A 25,631-nucleotide genomic window follows, 5' to 3' on the forward strand; every position below is an offset into this window, starting at 1 on the left:
ATATTAAAATTGTTTGAAATCCTCTTTAAGACACTTAAGAAAAACTGGAAAGTGAGAAGATAGATGCTGCTCTGCTGGTGTTGTTATAAAGAAGAAAGGTACAAACAGCAAAATGTCTTCAGAATAATTGATGGAGAATGCAGCTGCGATATCTGTACAATAGGTATAATTTCCTTTTCACTGAGCTACCTCTCATGCTATCTATCAGCAAATCCTTTTCTGCAGTAACTAAAATAGCCAACTTTCCAACATTCTTCAGAAGCATGCCTGGACAGGTAGCATCATCTTAATTTTCTCTCTCAAAACATGAGCCACAGAATATTGCCTTCCACCAGTGCAAGTCAGCTGGAGCAAAAGGATCCCCTGTGTCTTCTTCCAGCACTCAAAGCAGGCAGTCTTAGTTTGTCCTTAATCATACTTAGCTATGACACGAAGAGTTAAAAACAGACGCCTGAGTGATGACAGATAATATTTTAAATGACTTCCACACACGTTTAAAGAACCAATAGTTTGTCCTTTTCACATCATTATACTAAAACATAATTGCTGCTGTAGCTCATATGAAGCTTATGAAGTCATGTAATATCAAAACCTAATGAGCAGTTTAATACATGTGCTCTATAAGGTATAAATACAATAATTTCCAGATCACATCCAGAAGAGCTGCTTAATGGTCAGTAAAGTAGCAGGAAAAAATCCACGGCCTAAGGGGATGAGAGACTTAATGTCAGTTAATAACATTTCATGCAGCATATACATGTACGCTTTCCCAAGAGAATTGCAAGTGGATAAAAGGATGAAGAGATAATAGATATTCCAATGGCTGCTCTCTACTGGCTTTTCTGCTTATTAGAGAAGAGGAAATGATTCAGAAAATATAATTTATTCAACAAATTTTTCTAATTTACAATAAGGTTTCCTCTATTTTTCTTTAGTATTTGAAATGAATTATGAAATGTTTTCTGCACACAAATGTTGTGTCTGAAATGACTTCGGAGATTTTCCCCTGAATAAGAAAGTGGGCAGGTGAGGTAGAAAACTGGCATGGCTCAGCAAGGATCTGCTGAGAGAACTGAGGGCGAAGAAAGGGGTGCACAAGCTCTGGAAACAAGGCTGTGTCACCTGGGAAGAATACAGAGATGCCGTCTGGACTTGCAGAAGTGGGATCAGGGAAGCCAAGGCGCAGGCAGAACTGAACTTGGCAAGGGATGTGAAAAACAATAAGAAAACCTTCTACAGGTACATTGGCCAGAAGAGACAGGCCAAAACGGGCGTACCTGCTTTGGTAAGTTTAAAAGGAGAACTGGCTTCAACAGATGAAGAGAAAGCTGAGGTGCTGAATGAGTTCTTCACCTCAGTCTTCACTGGTGGCCAGGATTCTAGTCTTTTTCATGTCCCTAAGCCCTGCATCCCCAAACCTCTATGTGGGGACCAAGGAGCTAAATCCCTCCCCACTGTAAGGGTAGAGCAAGTCTGAGAGTGCCTCCTTAGACTGAATGAGTACAAGTCTATGGGGGCAGATGGCGTGCATCCCAGGGTCCTGAAGGAGCTGGCTGAGGTGGTTGCTGAGCCGCTCTCCATCATATTTGAGAAGTCATGGCTGTCAGGTGAGGTCCCGGACGATTGGAGGAAGGGCCACATCACTCCCGTATACAAGAAGCGGAGCAGGGAGGACCCGGGGAACTACAGGCCGGTGAGTCTCAACTCTGTGCCTGGGAAGATTATGGAACAGATCCTCCTGGACAACATGCTTGATCACATAAAGAATGAGCATGTGATCTGAGACAGCCAGCATGGCTTCACCAGGGGAAGGTCATGCTTAACTAATTTTGTGGCCTTCTATGATGTAGTGACGGCATTGGTGGACGAAGGGAAGGAGACCGATGTCTTTTACCTGGACCTGAGCAAGGCCTTTGACATGGTCCCCCACCACATCCTCATCTCCAAATTGGAGGGAAGTGGGTTTGATGGGTGGACAACTAGATGGATAAGCAATTGGTTGAAAGGTCGCAGACAGAGGGTGGTGGTCAATGGCTCTATGTCCAGATGGAAGCCGGTAACAAGTGGTGTCCCTCAAGGGTCTGTCTTGGGACCAGTGCTCTTTAAAATCTTTATTAATGACATCAATGAGGGAATGGAGTGCACCCTCAGCAAGTCTGCTGACGACACCAAGCTGAGTGGTGCAGTCGATATGGTGGAAGGAAGGGATGCCATTCAGAGGGACCTCAACAGGCTGGAAAGCTGGGCTCAGGTGTACCTAATGATGTTCAACACAGCAAAGTGCAAGGTTTTGCATTTGGGCCAGAAGAACCCCAGGCACCTGTACAGGCTGGGAGGAGTGGTCCTTGAGAGCAGCTCGGCAGAGAAGGACCTGGGGGTCCTGATGGACGAAAGACTCAACATGAGTCAGCAGTGCACTCTGGAAGCCCGAAAAACAAATGGGATCCTGGGCTCCATCAGGAGAGGGGCGGTGAGCAGGAATAGGGAGGTGATTGTCCCTCTCTACTTGGCTCTTGTGAGGGCCCATCTGGAGTACTGTGTCCAGGTGTGGAGCCCTCAGTACAAAAAAGACAGTGAGATTCTGGAAAGGGTCCAGAGGAGGGCCACGAAGATGATCAGGGGGCTGGAGCACCTCCCCTATGAGGACAGGCTGAGGGAGTTGGGTTTGTTCAGCCTAGAGAAGGTTAAGGGGTGACCTCATTGCAACCTTTCAGTACCTGAAGGGAACTTACTCCCAGGAGGGGAGTAAACTCTTCAAAAGGGCTTACAATAGCAGGACACGGGAAAATGGTTTTAAGTTAAAAGAGGGAAGATTTAGGTTGGATGTTAGGGGGAAGTTCTTTACTAGGAGAGTGGTTAGGCCCTGGAACAGGCTGCCCAAGGAGGCTGTTGATGCCCCGTCCTTGGAGGTGTTCAAGACCAGGTTGGACGGGGCCCTGGGCAACCTGATCTAGTAAAGGTGTATGTTTGGTGGCCCTGCTAGGCAGGGGGGTTGGAACTACATGATCCTTGAGGTCCCTTCCAACCCGGGTCATTCTGTGTGATTCTGTGATTCTGTGATTTGTTGTGTAAGTATTCAAACCTGATCAATTACAGACAGAGAGATGGACTGGCGCTTCAATAAATGTCAGTTTAAAAGTCAGATATTTGCTTTAAATTTAGCAGTACTTTCAGTTACTCTAAAATTTAATATTACTACTAATACATTTAAGAATGTGAGATAATGGTTAATTTACTTGCACATTACTATTAACACCACTTTTTATTTCTATAAATCTAATTGATGCTGTGTGCTTTATGTGATCATTATTTTCTATCAAATCTAAACAAATACAAAAGGTTTTAGAAAACAATTAATTCTCTAGAATTATTTTTCAGTATTCATGAATGTATGCAGAACAACACTTTAACATGAGATTCAGGATATGGGCACACCAATTATTAGAGTGATACCCTGTTCTCTCCATTTGGGTGCTCTTTGTTTCTAAGAATAATCTCACCAACTTTTATAGACATGACCAAAATTTTGGTGGTTTATTGTCCACCACTTGACACTAGGTCAAGTGTAGTCTGTCTAATTTGCCTGACTGATCCAATATTTTTTATGTACTTACTTCAAACTGACCTACATATTCTAGTCTATCTACTAAAGAAATGCATCAAGTGTTGGAGACTCAGTGCTAAATGCCAGTGGAAAGATATCACTGGGCTTCTCTGCTATGTCTTTATCATGCATGCCCCTCCTGCATGTTTGCTATGAAGAAGCATAGTACAAGATGATCTGAAACACAAACATTCTGGACAACATCCACAGATAGCTCTTCGATACCATTTTCACAGACTGTGTAACCAGTGAGTGTTTAAACACATTTACACCCTTCAGAAAAGCATGAGGCAACAGCTGAGTTCACAAAGTTCAAAACATGCAGAGTGCACTCGTACTGAAGCTTCACTCAGAAGAATAAAAGGGCAAATGTGTAATGGAATATTGTCATACCACTTCAACTAAGTCTGCAGCAGCTTCTTTCCCTTCTTAAGGACTTCAGAAATACTAAGTCCTTATATTTTAAAAGTAGGCTTCTAAAGGAATAGAGCCATGACACTGAAGTTTGTGTGTGCCTATATCTATACTGTTCCTATGAAGCAAAATACTTCAATTTTTGTACTTTACATGGGCTTTCAGACAAAGAATGAGATGCACAGAAGTATAAATCAGAAGGTCTGTCTACATAAAGAAGGGAGAGAGAATATCAATAGCTTTTTTGTAATTAAAATGATTGGAGAAAATCTGCTATTTTACCAGAAACACTTAAGCTATGAAAAGATGATTTGGCTTTTACACAATGCATTGTATTTCAAACACAAGCACGAAGCAATAATAAAATGGAATGATATCTAGACCTGTTCAGAGAATCTTTTAAGTTTATATGCCTCCTACTCCCTATTTTAGCCCTATTTTAGTATTTCAAAAACATAAGAGCATCCAGACAGTTAAAAGTGAGCATCACGCATTCTTTACCTCAAAGAATGCCTAAATTAGAATTTGGGATCCCTAACTCCCACAGTTGTGCACCAATCATAACAACTTTTTATAAACTTTGCTCAGGAAACTGTATATCTGTGTCATTTCATTCAGGAAAGAGGAAAAGATTTCTCTATGGGAATGAGCGTTTATTTGTGTATTTTAAAAGTTATTATCAGTTTATCTATCATGAAGGGCAAATCAGTCATCAGACATAAAGGCAGCTACTTTTTTTTTTTTTTTAAGAGAAATGCCAATTAAATGTCTAAACTTGATACACATGTCCAGAAAGAAAGATTCATGGCTTCATGACACCTGGTGAGACTAAGATCAAACCCTAGAATGCATTGAAAGAAAGCAGAATTCTAGTGGCCGACATCAAAACTTGCTTCTGCAAAAGTATTTTTATATAACTACAGCAGTATGCACAAATGCATATAAGTATGCATTTACAGTTCTCTAAACATCTATGATAGCACTTCTAGTAGTACCAATGTTTCCAGCCATTGATCTTTCTGATGTGAGCAGTTCCAACAGATTCAGATAACGTCTGAGGAAGAACAAGCATGCTTCTTCTTCACAGGGAATAAAGTTTCACCTTTCCTAATAATTTTAAGAAGTTTATTCTTAAAAGTTATTTAATTATTTTTAATTAGTACACTAGTATTTCTTAATGGTAAAGCACTACAAGAAATCTTGGCCATCATCACTCTTTAAACTGAGAAGACAGAAATCTCACTAACTTTATTACAGTCTGTTAATTCACATCTGCATAAATAACTGGTTAGGAAGGAATACTGAAGTAGTATTTTGTACAGTTCTGTTAAACCCTCTTCTCAAAATTCAAGTTACCTCTGATGGAGCAAAGAAAGTCTGTCTTTTCTGAACCATTAACTAAGCTTTGTGCAGCAAGTGAATTCCCAAAATCATGTATTAAATATATTTCTCACTCTGAGGTGTAATTTCTTTATTAAAATATAACAATATTAAAAGAACTCTAAATAACATTCAAAATATTTACAGAGAGCTTGAACAAATATGTTAAATACTAAGCATACAAATAAACAAACAGTTTTCACACTGTTATATATCTGTGTGAGATTTTAATAGAACACTTTCACATTTAGTATTTGGCAAACATACCAATACATTCTCCTTTGAAATTTATTCAAAGCCAGTTTAACTTTTTTCGTACTCCACCTAGAGTTTTTAAAGATTTGGGAAAACTGCATCAACAGTTCTTTTAGAAACACAGAATCATAGAATCACCACACTTGGAAAAGATCTCCAAGATCATCCAGTCCAGCCATTCACCTACCACCAATATTTCCCCACTAAATCATGCCCCAACATATAACATTTCTTGAACATCTCCAGTGACAGTGACTCAATCACCTCCCTGGGCAGTCCATTCCAGTACCTGACCACTCTTCCAGAGAATAAATTCTTCCTAGTATCCAGGTAGCAGGCTCTTAATGAAAGTTGAGAAGTCCTTGACTCAGTGTAGACATTGCTCCTCAACAACTCAGTGTGTTATTAACATTAGTTCTCAACCTAAATTCAAAACACACCACCATACCAGTTATTAGGAAGAAAATTAACTCTATCACAGACAAAACAAGGCCAACAGCAAGTGCAAAGACTAAAATAAAATGAGTTGTATCAGGAGAACACAATGGAAGGAAATGACAGTATTCTTTTGCCCTAAGAATACTACTGAAAATGAATCTGGTTTCACAAGGTACAAAGAGAGTACCCTCAATATAGAGGAGGCATCAGAGTGCTAGGGGTCATCTTCAAATGTACAGTGGCTATTTTGGTTCAAATTAAGCATCCTTCCAACACAAAACTTGTCAGCAGCAATGACTATAAGCTGATTTCATAGTTTCATAGTTCATAGTTTTGTGCGGGTTGGAAGGGACCTTAGAGAGCAACAAGGTTGGTTATTTTCAGCTCAGATGATTTCCTGATTAATGACACTCAGCACTTCTTTCTTTCCATTATTTGTCCAGGTTATCTCATGATATGTAGATTTGATGCATCCCTAACACATTTTTGAAAGGAATTCCAAAGCATTTTTTCTTTTATTTGGTTTGATTCTCCTCCCCACCAGCTTAATTTTATGTTTCCCTTTTTCTGATTGGAAGATGGAGATGTAGAAGGTGGGAGACATAAATTTATATCCTGGTACATTTACAGCATGAAATAACTAAATGGCAGCCTAGAGTGGCCAGTACTTCTCACCAGTGCAACCAGTAGACAGCAATATAGAAAGATGTGTCAGATGATCATCTTCAACATTTTTCTGTGACAGTCTGAAATTATTTTATGAATTAGTACCATTTTAAACTTAAAAGATAGGAAGGAATTCCCTGAACCTGAAAGATAATGGTATTTGCTCAGAATAAACAAAGCAGGCAGAGAATAGAGACATGATATTCACCATCATCATCATCATCATCATTACTATTATTATACCATCCCACCCATGACTCAATCTGAAATTGTCCTTGATAAAGCAGCAATGGCCTGAAGGATAAACAACAGTATAAGTAGCTACCACCAGGGAAAGAAGGAACTCAACAAACAGAGCCTCATGATTTGCCATCAAGGTTGTCTTGTTTTCAGATGACCTCCCATTTTCTGAATTCCCTGTGATAAAGGTTATTTGCAAATGCTTAGTAAGTATAGCTTCTTAACATTCTCTCTGTGCCTTGTCATTGTAACATGAAGCAAATAAATAAACCTTTGATCTGATTGGTATATTTAATCCCTTTCCAGAATTCATGGTGATATAACAGAATCTTGACGCTACTTTACAGCTCTTCACCTTTGAATCTGACATGCTGTATTTCATACATACCCTTGGGATTCATGTCCTCTAGTTAAACTTCAGCTCACAAGAAAGGTAAGCAGTATGATTCTTTGTAACTAAGGAGCCATTCTGAAGATGAATCTTCATGGTTTCTATCTTTCTTTATACACACTAACATTTTTGTAGTTCTTTCTAATTACAATATTCACAATTCTATTCGTATGATCACACCCTACACAATGCCCTATCTGGTATTTTGCAAAAGCTCGGTACAGTTACAAGTATTTGGTAACAGTTAAAATTCATTTATTAAAAACGTGAGCAACACTGATGTGAATCATAGTTTACATGGTACAAAATAAAATGAACAGGAGAGTGAATTTGAAAGAGGCTCTATGATGAAAGAGTGGTCCATACCAAAGAAAGGACAAAGGTGACCCTAAAAGGAGAAAAAAAGCTTTTTGGGTAGAAAACTTCAGATAGAATTAGTACAATAATTCAGCAAATAGCATCTCTAAAACAAAATAAATAAAGAATGGAAATGTCAAAAAAAAAAAAAAAAAAAAGGGAATAAGCTGTTTGTAATTATAGAATCATAGAATAACCTGAGTTACAACATGAGTTTGGAAAGAGTCACATGGATCACTGAGTCCAACTCCTCAATCCACACAGGACAACTCAAAAATCAAACACTATGTCTGAGAGCATTGCCCAAAAGCTCCCTGAACTCTGGCAGCCTGGGGCTGTTACTGCTGCCCTGTGGAGCCTGTTTCAGGCCCCAAATACCCTCTGGGGAAGAACCCTTTCCTAATGCCCACCTGACCCTCCTCTGGCACAGCTCCATGACATTCCCTTGGGTCCTGTCAATGTCACTAGAGAGCAGAGATCAGTGCTGCCCTTCTACTCCTTTTGTGAGGAGATGCAGGCCACCATCCCTCAGCATCCTCTTCTCTGGGCTGAGCAAACCAATGGACCTAAGCTGTTTCTCTCATACTTTCCCCTCCAGACTCTTCAACATCTTATAGCCCTTCTTTGGATGCTCTCTAATAGTTTAATATCCTTCTTATATTGTGTCACTGTAACCTGCACTCAGTTCTTGAGGTAAAACCATACATCAGGACAGTCCCATCCCTTGGCCAACTGGCAGTGCTGGGCCTAATGCACCCTAGGATAATGTTGGACCTTTTGGTTGCCAGGGAACATTGCTGACTCAAGTTCAACTTGCCATCAATATGTCCTGTTTAAAACAACATCAGTGAATATTTTCTTTATGTATTTCCCATTTCCATTATTTTCATCCTGCTTTTTGTGTTGTTCATGTAGGAGCAATCCCAGAAATGCACATACTGGGAACTGGTGGAAAGCAGCCCAGTAGAGAAAGTCTTGCAGATTCTTGTGGTAGAAATGTTGACATGAGCCAGCAGTGTGATCTTGCAAACAGGAAGTCTAACTGCATCCTAGGTGACATCAAAAGTGAGGTATCCAACAGGCAGAAGGAGGGAATTGTCGCCTCCTTCTCTGCCCTCATAAGTATTGCATTCAGACCTGGGTCCCCCCAGTACAAGAAAAACATGGAGCTGTTGGAATGGGTCCAGAGGAGGACACAAAGATGATCAGAGGGATGGAGTACCTCTCTTATGAAGAAAGGCTAGGGGAACTGGGGCTGCTCAGCCCAAGGAAGAAAAGATTCGGGGGAAAGCTCTGTGAGGCCTTCCAGTGCATAAAGGAAACTTATAAAATAGATGCAGACCAACTTTCTACAGAGGCTGACAGTGATAAGATGAGGGGGGATAATTATAAACTAAAAGAAGACAGAATTATGTTGGATGCTAGGAGGACATTCTTTACTCAGAGAGTGGAGGTGCACTGGCACAGGCTGTTCAAAGAAGCCGTGGATGACCTTAAGGCTTTCAATGACAAGTCAGATGGGGCCCTGAGCAGCCTGATATAGAGGGTAGAAGTCTTGTCCACTGCATGGGGATTGGAACTGGTTGATTTTAAGGTTAATTCTAACACAAGCCATTCTATGATTTTATGATATGATTATATGATAATTGCTAGTAAAGTAAAGGAAAATGGGGAGAAATAAAAGCCACAGAATTCTACATCTTACATGTACTACATGTATAATTGCATTCACTGGACATCATTCAAAAAAGTTCATTGTTTATAATTACCTATATTTCCATCATAAAGTATTACTGTACAATTTCTTTTCCCAGACATGAACTGAGTGGGTTTTTTGTTGTTGTTGCTTTTGTTTGTTTGTTTGCACTACATGATTTGCACATTTGATCAAGGAATATAAGACTCAATTAAATCTCAAAGAGTTTTAGATTAGATAATACAGAAAAAGTTTATTTTTCTAGGCATGATTTGAATTATAACTATCTGCAGTTCTTCCCAGAGAATTTTATTTGTGAAGAAAGAAACATACTTATCTTTAATATATGATCATTAAATATACATCTTCAATGCAGAAGATTTGTTATATTAAGTAGTATTAAAAATACATCAGTCTACTACTTTATTTTGAAAGGCTATATACAAGTGGGGAAGTAGGGTGATACTAATGTAGAAAGTTATAAATAATAACCAAATCTTCTCACTCTTTCCAAATAAAAGCTCCATGATTTTACTTGTTACCTTGCCCATTCTCACTAAAAGATAAGTTGATTCTGATTCCTAGTCTATTTTGAGAGAGATTTTTTTTTTTTAAGTTAACTTCTATAGGCATACAACTCCATCTAGCTTTCTGTAAGATCAGAGTGCCAACTTGTCAACTCTACTTCTTCAGAGAGCCCCAGAATCATACAATCATAGAATCACAGAATCATAGAATCATAGAATCATAGAACTCCGATTTGACCAATGATGTTCACACTGTTAATGAAGGGAGAAAATACAACTGAGCTTCTCCAACTGCTAGTACCAACCAGATGTATGGAACAGATTTGTTAGTAAATGAATATGTGGTTCACTGAGAAATGTAGAAGTTGGCTTTGGGGCCAACAATACTTAGATTTTGAAGAAAAGACTAAGAAAATGAACTGTAATAAGATAATGTGTTAAATGGGTGATGGATGATGGAGATTTAGGACTATTAATCTGAAACAAGTACTAATTAACAGTACTCTCAAATAAACTTACACCAAACTCTGCCCTAATTATTTTTGACCAGTGTCTCATCACAATTAGAAATAGGAAAACAATACTCATCTAGGATGATTCATTATGTCAGCAAAGACAGGTGGAAAGGGACTTCTGTATAAAATTTTCCCTCAAAAGTATCAAGAATCCAAGGCAGTCATACCAAGAAACAACCTCAGAAAAGAAAGTAGCAATTTAAGTAGTCTCAAAGTGAAAGAATGGACAAGTTCAGTCCATGTTCCCCAGATTAGATTCATGTAGGTCAATCCAAAAGTAACACTTCCCATTTATTTACATGAAAATTACAACAGGTATAAAGAGCTCAATAACTATTTGATAGAACAAACTCTCAGCTACAAAATGCTGCTTTTCAACACCGTTAGCGACGTGTTTTCTCCAGCAATGATCAAAAGCCTTCATGTTGCACTCACGAAAGTCTGCACCATTGGATGTGAGCACAGTGAGGTTGTGGGTGGCATGTTTCAGCGGGGGCAATAGTGGTCAGTTCTGCTGGTTAGTTCTCCACTCACATTTAGCAAGCATTGATGAATGTCAATGGGTGTGATTTTTTTCACGTGAAGTAATTCAGTGACACACCTTTTCTTCATATGCACGTCCATGTCAGACATCATTTTATCAGACTGCCCCTCTGCTATCATCTGTCTCATGGCAATACAAGGTAGTGGGATAATTGTTGGATGTTCAAGTCTCTACTGCCATGCCACCAATATCCACCTCTGACAACCTGGGTCAACATAATAAAACAGGAAGCATTATTTTTGGAGTAGCCCTACTAAAACACATTAGTATGTATTGCTTGAAAACAAAACAAAACAAAACAAGAAGTATGTGTTCCTAAGGCTCTTTATCACTGTCGACTGACCATATGTACTACATCTACATTTGCTGAAATTATATTAAAAAAGTCCTACCCTCGAACTAATGTTGAGAAATTTCCGAAGAAGCAGTGTTTGTCTGCGTTGAAAGGAATGTGTTAATGGTCAAATAGGTGAAATAGGTAAGCTGCATGAAATCTTTTGCATATAGTTCTCACAGCTTTGTTAATCTAAAACAAGCAGGTTTTAATTTGTCTCCTGTTCCTGTGTAAAATTCATTTTCATGCAGTTGTTCTCTTCTTACCAGTTTTGTTCCGTGGAAGCCGTGGAAGCCATGGGCTCTACTGGTATTAATTGAGCAAAACTGGACTATCCAGACTGATAAACAGCTCTATAAATCTCAGATGCTCTCCTGAAATGGCTGCCAACAGGTGGTAAACTGCTACTAATCACTGCAAACAATTTTGCAGCAGGGGCATCGAGAAGCTACAGATACGGATGGCGCAAAACAAATGGACTTCTGAAGTTCCTGGGACCACACACTAGGTTCATTCAGGCCATGAACCAGCCGTCAGATGGCAACAATTTCGTCACTGCTAGTACAGAACATAATGGAATACATGTCCTGGAACTGAAAATCTCCATATCTCATTAACTATCCCCTGAGTCATGCTTGTCACCACTAGCTTTAAGTTTTAATTTCCTTGTTTCCATTTATTGTCAAGGTTATTTGTCTGTATCTCTTTTGTGTTTAATCAGTAGTAGCAATGCATTTGATGAGATTATGTTGCTAACCTGGTGCTCCAGGAAGTCACAAACACAGAACTGTTTATATAGGAACAAATTAAGTACAGCTCTTTACTTTGAGATAGAAAAATAACTAGTCCTATGAAACATAACATCTTTAGCAAAAGCGCTTTGTAGAGGTAGATTATCAAATGTAACAGTTCAGTGGTTCAATTCATACCTGACAGGCTTCAAAGAATATATATGCAAATTGATCTCCCAGCTGCAAGGGTAATTAACATGGCCTGCTGCAGGGGGCTGTTCTTTCACCCATTCTGTTTCATTATTATTTTAGTGACTTTACATTTTTCTCAACACACTGTCTTTTGGTATGGAAATAAATTTAACTTCCTGCTTTATGTAAACTTCATTACACTACAATCAGTGGGGAATCTAGTGTGTTGGAAGTGCTAATGTTTGAAAACCAGTACTGCCTGACATAGACCTTAGCACTGTACAAGCACTGCTGTCGTTGATATTATGTGTATTTTCCTATTTGCCCAAAACAGTTCTTATAATATTTTAAGGTACACAATAATTCCTTTTATTGTCTCTTACTTAAACCAGTTTAACAGTATTGAAACAGAGATAGCAAAGGACCAGAAAAGACAAAGAATCTTGGAATGAGTTGTTTAATCCATTATTCTCTAGGGTATTCAAATCACACTTACATTCAAACCAGTGGACTTATTTTAACAAAGCAGGAAGGGTACAGCCCTAAGTTTATAGCATTTCAGGCAGTATCAGACCCATCAACAGTATACTGGGTGATGAACTGTGGTTCTATTTTCACAGAGAGATATGCTGTGTGTAATACATATTCTAAAATGTTCCCCATATGGTTATGAAGGAATACCAAGACTATTTTCCCATTATATAGTAAGAGAACAACATACAGGGAGGCAATTACATTACGCATGTCTGGGAAAGCTATAGACATAGAAAGATGAATGTGTTTGGGTACCTTTCATAACCAGAAACTTCTGTAAAAAGCCATTTCTACAAATTATAAAGCAAAATCATATGTTAAATCTTTTTAAGCAGATATTTAGAAGAAGACATAAAGTAACAGTTATATATATAATTCATAAATGGCTCAATTTTGTTTTACAGAAGGTCACAGAAGTCAGTCAATTTAGTACAAGAATAAATGTAATCCAGACCACTGTATGTTTCCATGTTACATATTATGCATTTTTATATCAAAGTTAGCTATTGTTGGGGTTTGGTTGGTTTGTTGGTTTTGTTTGGTTTTGTTTGTTGGTTGGTTGGGAGGGGGAGGAGGGCTGGACAAAAGCATTTACAAGCTTCAAACAAAATGTAATACAGCATAGGTCAGGCTGAGTGGGACTCTGACCACTCTGATGTAGCTGTAGGTGTCCCTGTTCATTGCAAGAGAGTTGGATAAGATAACCTTTTAGGGTCCTGTCCAACTCAAATGATTCTACTATTGCATGATTCTTTATATATGATTGTGTGCATGTACATGACCACACATCCATGTGAAATAATGTTGGGAAAATCAGTGTGTGAGTTTTTTTTGTTAATAATTCAGGCAATTTCCTCATCAAATCAGTGTCAACTACAAATATAGAAAGAAAAAAAAAAATGCTGTCTGTACTAGGTTTAGGCCAGGGCCTTGGAGAGTAAGGTTATGCCCTGTATTTATCCTCATCTTATGTCAGAGTACAAAACAACTGAAGGAGATCTTCTGTGGCCTACATACTACCGCATACTTAGTACTTAACAGAGGTTAATCAAACATATGCTAAAAGGACATTAGTGGGAGTGGGAACAGAATCTGTACTGCACAGGTGGATAAGGACATTCTTAACCCTAGATATCATCTCTACATTGTTTCAGAAATTAAGTAAATGGATCATGAGTTAGAAAAAGACAAATGTAAAAGAAAAGGGGAGAAAGAGAGAGAGAAAGACAGGACAAACTTTTTGAACCAGTTTTATGTTTATGAAGATATATTGTTTTCAGCAATAACAGTTGGGAATTTTCAGTTGTGTCTTATAGAATTAGGTGTATATTTCCCTTTGAGTTTTATCTGTGGATGAGAGTTTATATTTCTTAAACTCCATAGAATAAACCAACCTGCATTTTGGTCTGCAAAGGAGGTTTCATAAATCACATGTTGCTGGTATGGCAAATTGCACATTTATGAGGCAGTTTCTGACAGATTAGCTGATGTGCATCACCACATCTTCAAATTCAAGTGATTTGGACACAGCCCATAATGAATAAGACATTCCAGCAACAGAACACTGATTTTGCATTATTACAAACCAGGGGTTGACAGCAGAATACCGATTTTGCATTATTATAAACTGGGGACTGAAAGTTACTGCTGTCTGGAAAGTGTTCAACAATAATTTGTTGGCAGTTTCAGCTGAAAAGCCAAGGACTGGGGAACCAGGGAGGCAAAGCATGTATTTCTAAAAAGAAGCCTCTCAGGACAATGCTGAGAAATACTTCCATGTCTGTGCAGGGGCTGAGTAAAGATTGTTACTCATGTATCATGAAAGAAGAAAAACTGAATCTTCAGCATGGACAAACTTCCATGTTCCACATCCCACAGAATTCATCCTTTAAAATGATTATAAAGAAAAATATACAGCAGACCTGTAACATGAGTCCAGAATGCTGACAGAATTAGAAAATAGTCACAAGCAGGGACTGATTTTTCACCTCTTTCTTTCACTGCAGAGCTGAAAAGGCTGAAGTGGCCAACAAAAATCCTGCTTCTGTAATTTTCCACTGTCTTTGCAAAACAGCTCTTTAAATGCTTGACCTTGAATGCAAAAATAATCCGTCCTTTATCAGTCATGTTTTTTCATGGCCTGGCTGATGGCATCAAATTTACATCCTGCTTTATTGTGGAACCTCTTGTGATAATGAATTCAACCAAATAGCAAGTACCTGTGCTCCAGAAATGCACTCCTCTTCATTGTATAGAAGGGGAGTGTGGATGCCTTTTGTCTATCACTTGGCATTTGACTCTGACCTACAGGCAACAGCCACCACCATACATCTGCTCTAGATCACATTCTCCTCCCTCCCACTCAGGACGTTTTGCTGGAATGCACTCATCACTCTTTTGAACACTAGAGACCCCAAGCAATGCTTTTGTAATAACTAACATTTCTTCTTTGTCACCCTGCATGTCTTTTTAATCATCTTGTCTTTCAACTATTATTCTGTCTTACTGAAACTAATGAGATACCTCATATGAAAAAATAATTTCCACCTGAATAAGATCTGGCAGTGCCAAACATTTAATTTATACAGCTGTAGATTCAGCTTAGTACAGAGTCCCCTTCGTACTGCACAGTGTCTCATGCTAGTTCAGGAGTTGGATTATGGCAATATTGGGATATGTGGTAGGGGATGCCTTTTTCTGTAAGGCTGCAAGGCAGGCAGTGAAGTGGGACATGGCACATACACACTGTGAGGATTTTAAAGACGGTCCTCTGTCAGACAGTAGAGTCTCTAACTCCTGTTCAAAGATACAAGTCATTACAGACAATCTCAACAATACTAGTCCAACACCTTGCTAATAGCAAGAATCTAGCTAAAATCCAAGTATCACTCTCACATGACTTGCACCATCCTTGCTCTCTGTATCCTCTGAAAGAACAGCCCATAGGCCAGAGATTCTAACCAGAATGAACATTCACTGGCATACTACATACTGTGTTGTGCAGCCCTAAACTACACAGCTGTTCAGAATATATGATATTACACTGTTTTCAAATCACAGAATTACAGAATCACAGAACTGTAGGGGTTGGAAGGGACCTCTAGAGATCATCGAGTCCAACCCCCCACCAAAGCATGTTCCCTACACCACGTCACACAGGTAGGCACCCAGTCGGGTCTTGAATATCTCCAGAGAAGGAGACTCCACCACCTCCCTGAGCAGCCTGTTCCAGTGCTCCGTCACCCTCACTGTAAAGAAGTTCTTCTGCACATTCATGTGGAACTTCCTATGCTGAAGTTTTATCCCATTACCCCTAGTCCTGTCCCCACACACTACTGAAGAGACCAGCCTCGCCTCTATGGCTCCCACACCTCAGGTATTTATAAACCTGGATCAAGTCCCCTCTCAGCCTTCTTTTCTCAAGGCTAAACAGTCCCAGTTCACACAGCCTTTCTTCATAGGGGAGATGCTCCAGACTCTTCACCATCTTTGTGGCCCTCCGCTGGGCTCTTTCAAAGAGATCCCTGTCTTTTTTGTACTGGGGAGCCCAGAAATGGACACAGTAAAAATCCAAGTTTAAAATTGACACCCAGTTGTTTCTATGTTCTCTTTCTCACATCACACATATTACACTGACCACCGATAGCATACAAGTTTTCTTAGCAGAAGAAACTCATATTTACCATCTTTGGAACTACAAAACCCACATCAAGATGCTGTGTGGTTTGAACATAGGAACAGATTCTGCTCTCCTTCCTTCCAGGAGAGAATTTCAGCATTAATTTTCACTCATCAGTTTGACCCCTTTCTCCCTGCAATGGTTTACCCTTCTCACTATGCTCTATCAGCTCTATTTTATTTGATCCAAATCTTCACTTCTTATGTGAAAAGGAAGGCACTGGCTTATGCAGTCTTTAACAAATACCATTTAGAAAATGGTGGTTAATGAAAAACAAAAGGTAGTGCAAGGTGAGATCATAACATATAGAGATGTCTGCCTTAATGCCTGCAGAGATAGACACATAGAAGTAAAAATTTAACTGAGAGGATGTAAATCTCCTTTGCCCTTCTCACCCATCCTGTTTATAAATTCACACAGGACTATGTGTTTTCTGGGCAGAGGCAGCAGGTGTGTGCTTGAGAGTGGCTGGCACCTGCTGGGCCTGTTTCTGGTTCCTCTGGAGCATGCCCTGAGAGAAGCTGCAGCTAGAGGAAAATTTGAAAGTGAATACAGTAATGTGGATAAATGACAGCTCTTCACAGTCTGGATAATGCACAGCTAAATTATGATGCATTCAGTTAAAAATGCGAGTTCAAGAAGCTTACACTCCTGGCCGTTTCCACTTAATTCGACACATTGATTATATATCCTAGAATAAATATATTTATATGATGATAGCTAACTCAGGGGTCTGCAGGACTCCTGATGCAATGTTCTGCTGAATTAGAGAAAGTATGGAGCTGTAGGAAAAACATCCACTGCCCCTCTACATCCCCACAAGCAGTAGTTCAAATTAAAATGACCCAACAAACTTGAGGCTTCTGTGGTTCTTTTGTCCCTTTTCAATAGACATTCCAAGCACCATGCAGGGTGCACTGTCTCTCTCTGTTGAATGATAAGTGTGCAAAATTGATGGCAGGTGTCCTGTTCCACATCTGCAGCATTCTTTTTGTCAAGCTATGAAGGCAGGAGGAACAAATGTCCTTGACATCTATGAGGGGCCATCTGACTGCAAACCTGAAGATAAACTTCTGATTACATGCCCTCCAGCTCATGCTGGATCAGTGTCAGCAGCAAGAGCAACAAGCTGTGCTGTGTTTGACGTGTAGAAAGGAGACAAATTTATCGAAGAAATTGCAAGTTATTAAAGGGAAGGAAAAAAAAAAAAGGCGGGGGGGGGGAAGGATGTACTTTGCTTTTATTCTGACTCATAGTCTAAATAGCAACAACTAATATCACCAAATCACAGAATTGTAGGGGCTGGAAGAGTCCTCATTGAGCCCAACTCCCCTGCAAAGCAAGCCCTCAACAGCAGGAAAATATATTAGTGTTTTCTCACCACTATGTACATCGCAATTCCAAAATTCAGCAGCATGCATGCCTCTATGAAGAAAATTATCTCTGTTCCAGCCAAAACTAGGACAACCACCCAGCACCTCAACCCTTACAGATTAGCCTGTCTGCCAGGTGCCTTAAAATAAGACTATCAAGCTGTCAAGTGGAAAGAAAAACAAACAAACAAACAAAAAAACAACCAAAGAAACAAACAAAAACCTGAGCATTTGATGTGCCCACACAGTCACTCTATTAATTTTGTGTAAATTAAAAAGGAACAGCTGTCTAACTCAGAAATGTGTTGGGCATTTAATTAGTTTCATTAATTAGAGGAACTTTCCCCTAGAAAGCAATGCAGAATGATGGTTCTGAATCAGAATGGTCTGAACATGGGACAAAGTGCCATGGAAGCCTACAGTTGACCTGGTTACCCAGTACTTCAACCAGTTACCTCATAAATTCCTGCAGTATTGGTAAGGTGCTACTGGTTTTGCCCACCAGTTCAATACCTATAAAGGATCCAAGCAGGGTCACCCACAGGGGGTAATTCTTGGTAATTCTACATAGAGCTGCACAGCTTTGGAGGTCTGTAACCTCCAAAACCTTCACCTGAATGTTTGCAAGGGCTTGTATAAGAAATGCGAGGGAGCATTAAAAATGCCATATTCACATTTGCTGGGAGTAGTAAGAGGGACAGTTTGCAGTTAACATCACTATGATGTCTGCAGGTTTAGAAACCTGGCAGTGCTCTCACCCTTTCCCAGCAAAGGTCCTTTTCACAAAAATGGCTCATATTGACATTTTGCAGACTTTCTTTTTGACCCATATTTCTCTTTCCCACACCAGGTATCCTGATACTGCTTTTTTTTTTTTTTCCTCTGTTTGCTCACTTAGAGAAATCTAGAATCAGTAGTTTAAGCACAGTGCTCTTGCCAAAATCCAGTTCCAGGTGACTTTTGGTTGTATGAACAAATTCAGGAAGTCTGAGACAGGTTTACAGCCTCTCTGGCAGCACTTTACTTCCCAAGTTAATAACTTTTAATTTGCTGCTGAAGCTTACATTTTGTACTGTTTCAGACAATCTGAGATGTGTTACTTCAGACAGTACAAATACTAGTTCTTTGATAAGTTTTTGGCTGGGCAAATGACTTCAGATGGCAGATTAAGGAGTAGGTTCTTCAGAAAGAGGAAAGGTCTAGATGTGACAGTTTCTTGATACAACACAACTGGAATAGGTCATGATACATGATACACAAAATTATCACTGATAATCTTGGTGAGAAAAGTAAAAATTTATGTAAACCCACTCTTGGGAACAGATACTTTACCTAAATGCTCTTAGATCTAGGCATATTTTTAGAAAAGCCTGTTTGATTGGCAATATTATGAGAAATGAAAATAAAAACAATTATTATACACATCTGTAATTTCTATATAAGTCAGTTGTTTGATTCAGCTTTGTCTTTTTGGTTGCTTTTTTGTTGTTGTTGCTTTTTTAATTTTCACTGTATGTATGTGCATATTTACACATTTAAACATAATGTAATGCTTTGGTTAATACTGAAGGCTCTTTTTCTTCTTGAAGAGGAAAATTTTTTAGACTTTTTTTATCTTGAGACTTTCATTAAAATAATGGGAAGCATGAAAATAGAAAACATTTTTTCCCAACATTTCCTGCAAGGTACAAGTAGCTTTTTCAACATTACTTATATAGAGAACTTATATTTATTATGTTTTTAAAAAATTACAGGTACCTCTAGAATTCACAGGGAATCATTAATGGCTTCTGTCATGGCTAAATTTTGTCATCAATCTCTTCTATTTAGCAGAAACACGAGGTGGTGAGCTTAATGCTAAGTATTCTTTGGGTTTTGGGGTTTCAAAAACAGATATTTTTTTCCACAAATTCTTTAAATAGTTGTGCTTTACCATGTCTTTCCAGACTCATGGTGGAGTACAGTAAATTATTCCCATATTTAAACTACCCCTACAGATTCTGTGCTGGGAGGATCTTCTATACATCTCTGAGGTTCTTGTCCTAGAAAGTGGTATCTGCCTCTAAACAGAGGCAGACTGTGCATGGGTAGAGAGCCTGGATCCTAACACTCAAAATCTTGATTTAACTAGGATGTCTAAATTTAGAAACAGCACCAACATACCATGGAGATCCAATAACTATGTGCATAAGTGATATCTTATAATGGGCTAATATATGAGAGAAGAGGAAGAGTTTCAGGATCTGCAGTTTAACTAGTACCAGTTCCTAGTAGTGTTTATCAGTTAACCAAAAGAGGGGGCTAGCTCATTCTTTTCTCAAGCTTTTCAAAAATGTGTTTATATTTCCTGACCATAGTCCTTGGGTTCTTAGAATATCCCTGATGGAAAAATGAGGCAGACTCCTCTCCTGAGTCACCTTTATTACTAGCAAATTGACTCACAGTGAGGATTCTTGCTTTCAATTTGGTTGGCAACATTTCTACCTGCATGATTATACCTCATATTAAAAGGCACCCAAATAGCCACCATACCTTGTAACTTTGTCAAGAAAAGAAAACCTTAGTATGTTTTCAGCTAGAGCAATATAAATTAAACTGTTCTTTTTCTATAGCCCAGCAGAGATTTAAGAGGGGAAAAAATTGTTACACAAGTTTCAATTTTAAGTATCTTTGACTTATTGCCGTGATTATACTAATTGCTTGTCTTCCTAGTGGGAGGTTGCAGGAAGCTGTTTTGAAGTAATCAAGCCGAGATGTGGCCTTCTATTTATAAGAGGTCTAGAAATCTTACTTTCCTAAAAAGAATATCTAGTTGAACCTCTAAAACATATCAGCTACAGTTTCTTTTTCCTCCCTCAGAATCTCACCCAAGAGTTTATGATTCAGTTTTTTCTCATTGTCTGTGAACTTCAGATGATACAGCTAGAAAGTGCCTCAGACAGCTATTGTTCTCCAATTTGCTCCAGCCAATGAGCACACAGCAAAACCTCTAGCTCTATATTAACTGCTGCCTTATGAACATACATACATATTACCCAACATGTACGCAGCTTAAATACAAAAATAATCATTGATCAAATTCACATGAAAGGATTTGGTACCAAATCAGTTTAGTGCTGTGATATATACTTACAGTACTCTTGAAAGAAAGTAAATAATTTCTGCTATGCAGTTGTAGCACCACAGAATCTTTACACTTCATCTAATTGAGTAGGTGTAATTTAGATCAAGAACATTTTGATCTATGCTGACTGCAATAAGGACCACTGAATATTTTTTCTCTGTACAGACGTTTTAAAGTTAAAAAGAAGTCCAGACATCCATGTATTTGCCTGAGACAGATGAGGACAGAGCCAAGCACTACTGGGATTTAAATTAGTACTTCTAAATAATCTATTCAAAGTTTTTGTGTGATGAAAACAGGGTAAACTTATCCAGAGGAACAAGATCTTTCTGCTGAGAAGAGGTTAAATTTCATAATAGATCACTGGCAGGGTTTTGCTGTTGTTGATGTTCTGCTTTTTTTCTAGATTATGACTACAGTTTCTTGGTAAAACTGGGCACGTACTCTTAATAAGTTGTTCCAGGAATGCCAAAATGACTTGATAGCAAAGGTTATATTTTGCTCAACACTATCAACCAAAGAAAAAGAAAATGGAAATTCTAAGTGAACTGTTCTGACATTTCTGAAACATTTCATTTACAGTCGCATGCAATAAACAAAGAAAAATAAAGAGCTAAATCCACACTGGTACTAAAGGAAACAGCAGAAGTGACATTTTTTCACAGTAGACTTGCTACTAGAGATTTTATGGAGACTGAACAAAACTCAGGTTAAAATCCCTCCTCAGCACAAGGGGATTTGTATTTCATCTCCCAAGGAAATGTCTTGCCCACTGACTGTTCTATAAGTTATCCTGAGGTAGAATAGATGTATGAAAGATAGGCTGTTTCTTCAGGCTATATTCACCTTGCAAATGAGTATGAACATGAATTTATAGGAATGGACTTAAATATGGATTGTGCTGGCAGTTTATTTAAGTACTTATCATTTAAATACTAAGAGCTTTGCTACCTGAAAGCTGGTATTCCTGGATGTAGTTCCATCTCAAGGGTCATGAGGGTATAGAACAGAATCATAAAATCATAGAATCACTACAGTTGGAAAAGACCCCCAAGATCATCCAGTCCAACCATTCACCTACCACCAATATTGCCACACTAAGCCATGCCCCTTAGTACAATCTCTAAATGCTTCTAGAACATCTCCTGGGATTCTGACACAGCCACCTCCCTGGGCAGTCCATTCCAGCACCTAATCACTCTCTCAGAGAAGCTTTTTCCTAGTATCCAACCAGAATCTCCCCTCATGCAACTTGAGATCTTGCCCTCTTGTCTTGTTGCTATTTACATGGGAGAAGAGCCGACATCCAACTTTATACAACCTCCCTCCAGGTAGTTGTAGCAATAAGCCTTTAATTGTCCAGACTAAACAATCCCAATTCCTTAAGCCACCTGTCATAAGACCTGTGCTCCAGGAACCTCACCTGCTTTGTTGTCCTTGGACACACTCAAGGTTCTCAATGTCCTTCTTGTAGTGAGGGGCCCAAAACTGAACATAGTATTCAACCAGTGCTAAATACAGAGGGATGATCAGTTCCCTGCTCCTGCAAAAGACACTACTTCTGGTACAAGTCAGGATGCCACTGTACACCTGGGCACACTGCTGACCCATTTTCAGCTGAGGGTCAACCAAATCCCCAGGACCATTTCAGTATACATAACTGTATTATTTGTACATATGTTTAAACTGTACAGTGGAAGAAAACACATCCCAGGAGAGCATGTGTGTACAGGCACTTTCCTGACAATTTAGACACCATTTCAAAACACATTTGGAAAAAGGATCTCAACTGGAATCTCCTACACAGTATACAAATGCTCCAAAACTGAACTTTTTGGAGATTGATGACTGCGTAACACCTATCTTTAAACAGTTTGCATCTACAGATATTTGAAGCTGAGACACAAGAAAAGAGAGCTTGTGATAATAGAACTGACCATGGGGACCTGGTGGGTTTAAGGAGTTCTGTATAGGTTGTTCCAAAAGGAAAGCCCCCTATTTATTTCTGTGGAAACTATAGCATGTACAAATAGCATAATAACACTAGTTGAAAGTGCAAACTCTTAGCTACAAAACACTATTTTTCAACATTATCACCACCGTTAGCTATATATATATTCACTAGCAATAAACAAAAGCCTGTATGTCAAACTAGTAAAAATCTGCATGGATGTATGGAATATGGCTTGTCTTTCATGTTGCTGACACCACTACTGAAATACATTATCCACACAACTGTGATAGCATCCACTGTTTGATAGCCGTGAAGCAATGGTATATTTTTTTCAGTATGAAGGAATTCGATGACACATCTTTGTTTCATCTGCTCTTCCACGTCAGACACCATTTTGTCAGACTGCTCCTCTGCTGCCATCTGTCGCATGGCAACAAAATGTAAAGGAATATTGGTGAGAAGGTTTACCTTCTACTGTCATACTACCAACATCACCCACTGATATCATGAGCCAGCATAATAAAACGGGAGGCATTATTTTTGGAGCAGCCTTTGTATTTAAATGTTTTACTGGAGAGACTTATAGAAGTCAGAGGTCAAACAAAAGATTGCTCTTGAACTGGGATTTGAAGACAATAAGGATGTCAATGAAAGAAACAGCAGCATATCTGTTACAGAAACTGAGGTTCAGAGAAGGACTAGTAGAAAAAGGTTCAAAATTAAAAGCCCTCATCTCCTACTATACATCATTGCAAATCAATACAAACCAAATAATTCACAGAGCAAGGCAATTCTGTGTGTTTGTTTGCAAGTCTTGATGGATCTATTGGCTTGCATGCCTGTTGTTCCTATCCTTGATGTGACATACACAGCACAGGTATCATGATGTATATAAGCCATGAAAAACTCCAGTGTGTTTCATTATCATGAGAAATGCAGGAGCTGGCTGCTTTTGACAGCCAGTGATGCTATTAGCTAGCCTTTTGCGTTGGTAGCTGAAGAAAAAACAGTCAACATATTTTAACCTTCAGAGCAATTCGAGCACATTGTGATCTTACCAAAGCAGCTGATAACAACTGAAGTACAAGCTCTGCGTCAGACAAACAGCAGCTGGGGGAAGGGAGCTCTGCTCTCCTTCCTCCCCCACGCCAGCCCAGCGCGCAGACAGGCTCATCATCCCTTGCAAGGCAAAAGACATTGACAAAATCTTTCTTCTTCAAATAACAAAGAAAAAAAAATGTCTTGCCACCACACTGATGTTTTACAGAGCAGAGAAAAAACACCAAAGCACTCAATAGCTCTGAGCAGGACAAGGAAGACAGCTCACACTTACCCAATGCAGGGACTCCAGCATAGATATTAGATTATAAACTGGATTAGGCTCTGTGCCAAGACAAATTGTGAACTCCAATAACTTAATTTCAACTCCATTCTGCAGTCTTTCATTAGGAGATGTAAATGTTCCTTCTGAACTATTTTAATGTAAGGAAACCTGAATGGTCTCCAATTTCAGTTGTGCACTATGAAGAAAGTAGTCTGGTTGCGGAGGTAAACTGGTCAGACCTTTGAGTTCAGTCTGGGTCTTACACATGTAGGAGTGCAGGAATCCCACAGTTTCACATTTGGAAGTGGGCCCAGGCTGGAAAGTAAAAATAGAAAAGTGTGTATGTGATTCTGAGAAGCTCAGATACAATGAAGGGGGAGAAAAGTTTCCTTTAGAACTTGATTCAGGCTTTACAGAAGTTTCAAGGACAAAGATGAAGCAGCTCCAGGGCTCTGTTTCATTTTGGAAACTTGTAATTCATTATTCTACACAGTGGAAAACTATTCCTAGCAAAATGGAACTTTTTTCTTTAATCTCATTTTCTAGTTTGTTAAAAGAATACTCTTAGCTAAAACATCCTTATATAGTCTCCATGGTTTTGTATCAGGACCACATTTTAACCATTATTTTCTAACACTAAACAAATGGAAGCACTGGTAAATGGAAAGAATTAACAGTAAGTAAAACTGTTCCTTTAAGCTTCAGCCTTATGAGTGAACAGCTGTCTAATTTCCCTCAGGGAGCATAGTTCTTCCCTGCTCAAACATCCTCAGTATGAGTGACACGGGTTTGCATGGGTTCATGTATCAAACACTACTGAGAATAGAGTGCAGTGCCCAAATTTCCTATACAGTAAACCTCACACTAATTTCCCGTATATTTCAGAGTGCAAGCTACATGATGTCCACTTTGAGAAGGTATGGAGAAGGTAAGTACATTGCACATCGAGGAGTAGATAATATGGAGTTAAAGCAGCCATCTTTTGATCCTGTCTGCTGGGAGATGGTCTGCACTTGTCTAACCCACCAATATCTTGCTGTATACCCACGTGTGTGAACATGAACCTGTGTACACAAAGGAGTTAGCTGCACATGGAGATACTAAAGCCAGGGCACCGTTGTCTACTTTTACTGCAGGAGAAAAAAGTACAATCCAAAGAAAGAAATGAGAGTTACAAGGAAGGGTTAGAAAGCCCCAGGAGAAGCACTTCCCTTGCCATTTCCACATGAAGCCGGCTATCCTTGCTGCTTCTTATTCTTTGGCTGAGTCTCTTATGACGGGGAACACCTGCAAACCACCATAGGTTGGTTTATCCCTTTAGTTTCTGGGGATTCTCATTACCATGCAGTCCCCAGACTG

At 39.1% G+C, this 25,631-nt stretch overlaps 1 long non-coding RNA gene across 1 annotated transcript in view; it reads right to left on the reverse strand.

The window, feature by feature from the left end:
* Nucleotides 1–24,587, reverse strand: part of LOC107311652 (uncharacterized) — a 63,066-nt gene extending 38,479 nt beyond the window's left edge. Inside the window, exon 1 of the long non-coding RNA XR_001554178.3 lies at nt 24,282–24,587. This is a non-coding gene — a long non-coding RNA (uncharacterized LOC107311652). The remainder of the gene's footprint in view (nt 1–24,281) is intronic.
* Nucleotides 24,588–25,631: the final 1,044 nt, after the last annotated feature.

The sequence above is a fragment of the Coturnix japonica genome, chromosome 3, assembly GCF_054131305.1.
Source record: "Coturnix japonica strain WE chromosome 3, WE-NBRP24, whole genome shotgun sequence".
In the NCBI taxonomy this organism is placed as follows: domain Eukaryota; kingdom Metazoa; phylum Chordata; class Aves; order Galliformes; family Phasianidae; genus Coturnix; species Coturnix japonica.